A 6,411-nucleotide genomic window follows, 5' to 3' on the forward strand; every position below is an offset into this window, starting at 1 on the left:
AGTTTGTTACTTACTTGTTAAGAAAGATTCAAACTTTGAGTTCTAGAATCATATCTTGTGATTTCTTGTGAATCAAGTCATTAATTGTGATTTTTAAAATCAAATCTTTTTCAAAACTAATTTCAATCATATCTTTTCAAAAATATCTTCTTATCTTATCTTTTTCAAAATTTAATTTTAAAATATCTTTTCTAACTTCTTATCCTCTTATCTTTTCAAAATTGATTTTCAAATTTGTTTCAACTAACTAACTAACTTTTTGTTTGTTTCTTATCTTTTTCAAAACTACCTAACTAACTCTCTCTCTCTCTCTCTCTAATTTTCGAAAATATCTTCCCTCTTTTTTCAAAAATTCTTTTTAATTAACTAATTATTTTAATTTTTGATTTTTTATTTTCGAAAATTACTAACCTTTTTCAAAAACTATTTTTGAAAATCACTAACTCTTTTTCAAAAATTATTTTCGAAATTTTCCCTCTCTCATCTTATTCTATTTATTTATTCATCTACTAACATCTCCTCACCTCACATCTCTGCTCTCCTCACCCTTGTGTTTCTTTCCTTACATTACATTCTTTGTCCTCTTCCTTTCTTCGACTCACACAGGGACTTCTATACTGTGGTATAAAGGATCCCTATTATTATTATTATTATTTTTTCTGTGCCCTCTTCTTTATCATATGAGCAGGAGCAAGGACAAGAATATTCTTGTTGAAGCAGATCCAGAATCTAAAAGGACTCTGGAGAGGAAACTAAGAGAAGCTAAATTACAACAATCCAGAGAGAACCTTTCAGAAATTTTCGAACAGGAAGAGGAGATGGCAGCCGAAAATAATAATAATGCAAGGAGGATGCTTGGTGACTTTACTGCACCAAATTCCAATTTACATGGAAGAAGCATCTCCATTCCTGCCATTGGAGCAAACAACTTTGAGCTGAAACCTCAGCTAGTTTCTCTGATGCAGCAGAACTGCAAGTTTCATGAACTTCCATCTGAAGATCCTTTTCAGTTCTTAACTGAATTCTTGCAGATATGTGATACTGTTAAGACTAATGGAGTAGATCCTGAAGTCTATAGGCTCATGCTTTTCCCTTTTGCTGTAAGAGACAGAGCTAGAGTGTGGTTGGATTCTCAACCCAGAGATAGCCTGAACTCTTGGGACAAGCTGGTCACGGCTTTCTTAGCCAAGTTCTTTCCTCCTCAAAAGCTGAGCAAGCTTAGAGTGGATGTTCAAACCTTCAGACAGAAAGAAGGTGAATCCCTCTATGAAGCTTGGGAAAGATACAAGCAGCTGACCAAAAAGTGTCCTTCTGACATGCTTTCAGAATGGACCATCCTGGATATATTCTATGATGGTTTATCTGAGCTATCAAAGATGTCATTGGATACTTCTGCAGGTGGATCCATTCACCTAAAGAAAACGTCTGCAGAAGCTCAAGAACTCATTGACATGGTTGCTAATAACCAGTTCATGTACACTTCTGAGAGGAATCCTGTGAATAATGGGACACCTATGAAGAAGGAAGTTCTTGAAATTGATACTCTGAATGCCATATTGGCTCAGAATAAAATATTGACTCAGCAAGTCAATATGATTTCTCAGAGTCTGAATGGAATGCAAGCTGCATCCAACAGTACTCAAGAGGCATCTTCTAAAGAAGAAGCTTATGATCTTGAGAACCCTGCAATAGCAGAGGTGAATTACTTAGGTAAACCTTATGGAAACACCTATAATCCATCATGGAGAAATCATCCAAATCTCTCATGGAAGGATCAACAAAAGCCTCAACAAGGCTTTAATAATGGTGGAAGATACAGGTTTAACAGTAGTAAACCTTTTCCATCATCCACTCAACAACAGACAGAGAACTCTGGACAAAATACTTCTAATTTAGCAAACTTAGTCTCTGATCTGTCCAAGGCCACTGTAAGTTTCATGAATGAAACAAGGTCTTCCATTAGAAATTTGGAAGCACAAGTGGGCCAGCTGAGTAAAAGGATCACTGAAATTCCTCCTAGTACTCTCCCAAGCAATACAGAAGAAAATCCAAAAGGAGAGTGCAAGGCCATTGAATTAATCACCATGGCCGAACCTGTAAATGAAGGAGAGGACGTGAATCCCAGTGAGGAAGACCTCCTGGGACGTCCAGTGATCAATAAAGAGTTTCCCTATGAGGAACCAAAAGAATCTGAGGCTCAACTAGAGACCATAGAGATTCCATTAAACCTCCTTATGCCATTCATGAGCTCTGATGAGTATTCCTCTTCTGAAGAGAATGAGGATGTCACTGAGGAGCAAGTCATCAAGTACCTTGGTGCAATCATGAAGCTGAATGCCAAGTTATTTGGCATTGAAACTTGGGAAGATGAACCTCCCTTGTTCACCAATGAACTAAGTGATCTGGATCAACTGACATTGCTTCAGAAGAAACAGGATCTTGGAAAGTTCTTAATACCTTGTACCACAGGCACCATGATCTTTAAGACTCTGTGTGACCTTGGTTCAGGAATAAACCTCATGCCCCTCTCTGTAATAGAGAAACTGGGAATCTTTGAGGTGCAAGCCACTAAAATCTCATTAGAGATGGCAGACAATTCAAGAAAACAGGCTTATGTACAAGTAGAGGACGTGTTAGTAAAGGTTGAAGGCCTTTACATCCCTGCTGATTTCATAGTCCTAGATACTGGGAAGGATGAGGATGAATTCATCATCTTTGGAAGACCCTTCCTAGCCACAGCAAGAGCTGTGATTGATGTGGACAGAGGAGAATTGATCCTTCAAATAAATGAGGACAACCTTGTGTTTACAACTCAAGGATCTCTCTCTGCAGCCATGGAGAGGAAGCATAAAGAGCTTCTCTCAAAGCAGAGTCAAACAAAGCCCCCACAGTCAAACTCTAAGTTTGGTGTTGGGAGGCCACAACCAAACTCTAAGTTTGGTGTCAAACCCCCATATCCAAACTCTAAGTTTGGTGTTGGGAGGTCTCAACAAAGCTCTACACATCTGTGAGGCTCCATGAGAGTCCACTGTCAAGCTATTGACATTAAAGAAGCGCTTGTTGGGAGGCAACCCAATGTTTATCTAATTTTCATTGTTTTTCATGTTTTATTAGGTTCATGATCATGTGGAGTCACAAAATAAATATAAAAATTGAAAACAGAATCAAAAACAGCAGAAGAAAAATCACACCCTGGAGGAAGACCTTACTGGCGTTTAAACGCCAGTAAAAAGCATGTTTTGGGCGTTTAACGCCAGAACAGTGCATGGTTCTGGCGCTGAACGCCAGAAATGGGCAGCATCTAGGCATTTGAATGCCAGAAATGCACCCTGGAGAAGAGCTGGCACTGAACGCCCAGAACAAGCATGGTTCTGGCGTTCAACGCCAGAAATGGGCTACAAATGGGTGTTCAACGCCCAGAACAAGCACCAATCCGGCGCTGAACGCCCAGAGTTGTGTGCAAGGGCATTTTACATGCCTAATTGGGTGCAAGGTTGTAAATCCTTGACACCTCAGGATCTGTGGACACCACAGGATCATCTCAGGATCTGTGAATCTCACAGGATCCCCACCCACCTCACCCTCTCTCTCTCCATTCATGGTCATCCCTTCTGTTTTCCATTCACCACTCACACCCATACACCTATCCCTCCATCTCCTCCATATCTTCTTCTTCTTCTTCTATTCTTTCTTCTTTTGCTTAAGGGCGAGCAACATTCTAAGTTTGGTGTGGTAAAAGCATAAGCTTTTTGTTTTTCCATTACCATTGATGGCACCTAAGACCGGAGAAACCTTTAGAAAAGGGGAAGGGAAGACAAAAGCTTCCACCTCCGAGTCATGGGAGATGGAAAGATTCATCTCAAGGGTCTATAGCTCAGTGGTAGAACATGTGGCTGCAAATCAAGAGATCCCTGAGATACCTCAAGGGATGCACTTCCCTCCACATAAATATTGGAAGCAAATCAACACCTCCCTAGGAGAATTAAGTTCCAACATGGGACAACTAAGGGTGGAACATCAAGAGCACTCCATCATCCTTCATGAAATAAGAGAAGATCAGAAAGCAATGAGGGAGGAGCAACAAAGACAAGGAAGAGACATAGAAGAGCTCAAGGACATCATTGGTTCCTCAAGAAGGAAACGCCACCATCACTAAGGTGGACTCATTCCTTGTTCTTACATTCTCTGTTTTTCGTTTTCTCTATGTTAAGTGCTTATCCATGTTTGTGTCTTCATTACATGATCATTAGTATTTAGTAACTTTGTCTTAAAGTTATGAATGTCCTATGAATCCATCACCTCTCTTAAATGAAAACTGTTTTAATTCAAAAGAACAAGAAGTACATGAGTTTCGAATTTATCCTTGAACTTAGTTTAATTATATTGATGTGATGACAATGCTTCTTGTTTTCTGAATGAATGCTTGAACAGTGCATATGTCTTTTGAAGTTGTTGTTTAAGAATGTTAAATATGTTAGCTCTTGAAAGAATGATGACTAGGAGACATGTTATTTGATAATCTGAAAAATCATAAAAATGATTCTTGAAGCAAGAAAAAGCAGCAAAGAACAAAGCTTGCAGAAAAAAAAAATAGGCGAAAAAAAATATAGAAAGAAAAAGAAAAAGCAAGCAGAAAAAGCCAAAAGCTCTTAAAACCAAGAGACAAGAGCAAAAAGCCAATAACCCTTAAAACCAAAAGGCAAGGGCAAATAAAAAGGATCCCAAGGCTTTGAGCATCAGTGGATAGGAGGGCCTAAAGGAATAAAATCCTGGTCTAAGCGGCTAAACCAAGTTGTCCCTAACCATGTGCTTGTGGCGTGAAGGTGTCAAGTGAAAACTTGAGACTGAGCGGTTAAAGTCAAGGTCCAAAGCAAAAAAAAAAAGAGTGTGCTTAAGAACCCTGGACACCTCTAATTGGGGACTTTAGCAAAGCTGAGTCACAATCTGAAAAGGTTCACCCAATTATGTGTCTGTGGCATTTATGTATCCGGTGGTAATACTGGAAAACAAAGTGCTTAGGGTCACGGCAGAGACTCATAAAATAGCTGTGTTCAAGAATCATCATACTGAACTAGGAGAATCAATAACACTATCTAAACTTTGAGTTCCTATAGATGCCAATCATTCTGAACTTCAATGAATAAAGCGAGATGCTAAAACTATTCAAGAGGCAAAAAAGCTACAAGTCCCGCTCATCTAATTGGAGCTATGTTTCATTGATAGTTTGGAATTTATAGTATATTCTCTTCTTTTTATCCTATTTGATTTTCAGTTGCTTGGGGACAAGCAACAATTTAAGTTTGGTGTTGTGATGAGCGGATAATTTATACGCTTTTTGGCATTATTTTTAGTATGTTTTTAGTAGAATCTAGTTACTTTTAGGGATGTTTTCATTAGTTTTTATGTTAAATTCACATTTCTGGACTTTAATATGAGTTTGTGTGTTTTTCTGTGATTCCAGGTATTTTCTGGCTGAAATTGAGGGACTTGAGCAAAAATCAGATTCAGAGGTTGAAGAAGGACTGCTGATGCTGTTGGATTCTGACCTCCCTGCACTCAAAATGGATTTTCTGGAGCTACAGAACTCAAAATGGCGCGCTTCTAATTGCGTTGGAAAGTAGACATCCAGGGCTTTCCAGAAATATATAATAGTCCATACTTTGCTCAAGTTTAGACGACGCAAACTGGCGTTCAACGCCAGCTCTCTGCCCAATTCTGGCGTCCAGCGCCAGAAACAAGTTGCAAAGTGGAGTTCAACGCCCAAAATGGTACAAAAGCTGGCGTTCAACTCCAAGATTGACCTCTACACGAGTAGACTTCAAGCTCAGCCCAAGCACACACCAAGTGGGCCCCGGAAGTGGATTTATGCATCAATTACTTACTTCTGTAAACCCTAGTAACTAGTTTAGTATAAATAGGACTTTTTACTATTGTATTAGACATCCTGAGTTTCATCTTCAGATCAATTTTAGTCTTGGTTACTCTGGTTCCCCTCTGGGGCCAAGACCAATGAACTCCATTATCACTTATGTACTTTCAACGGTAGAGTTTCTATACTCCATAGATTAAGGTGTGGAGCTCTGCTGTTCTTCAAAGATTAATGCAAAGTACTACTGTTTTTCTATTCAATTCAACTTGTTCCGCTTCTAAGATATGCATTCGCACTTCAACCTGAATGTGATGAACGTGACAATCATCATCATTCCCTATGAACGCGTGCCTGACAACCACTTCCGTTCTACCTTAGATTGAATGAGTATCTCTTAGATCTCTTAATCAGAATCTTCGTGGTGTAAGCTAGATTGATGGCGGCATTCATGAGAATCCGGAAAGCCTAAACCTTGTCTGTGGTATTCCGAGTAGGATTCAGGGATTGAATGACTGTGACGAGCTTCAAACTCGCGAGTGCTG

At 39.2% G+C, this 6,411-nt stretch overlaps 1 non-coding gene across 1 annotated transcript; it reads right to left on the bottom strand.

Annotated features, from left to right (window-relative positions):
• Positions 1 to 1,214: 1,214 nt before the first annotated feature.
• On the bottom strand, positions 1,215 to 1,322 carry LOC112768149 (small nucleolar RNA R71). Its single transcript, XR_003185588.1, has one exon. It is a non-coding gene; the product is annotated as a small nucleolar RNA R71 (small nucleolar RNA).
• Between the last annotated feature and the right edge of the window lie 5,089 nt (positions 1,323 to 6,411).

The sequence above is a fragment of the Arachis hypogaea genome, chromosome 17 (genome assembly GCF_003086295.3).
Source record: "Arachis hypogaea cultivar Tifrunner chromosome 17, arahy.Tifrunner.gnm2.J5K5, whole genome shotgun sequence".
Lineage (NCBI taxonomy): Eukaryota > Viridiplantae > Streptophyta > Magnoliopsida > Fabales > Fabaceae > Arachis > Arachis hypogaea.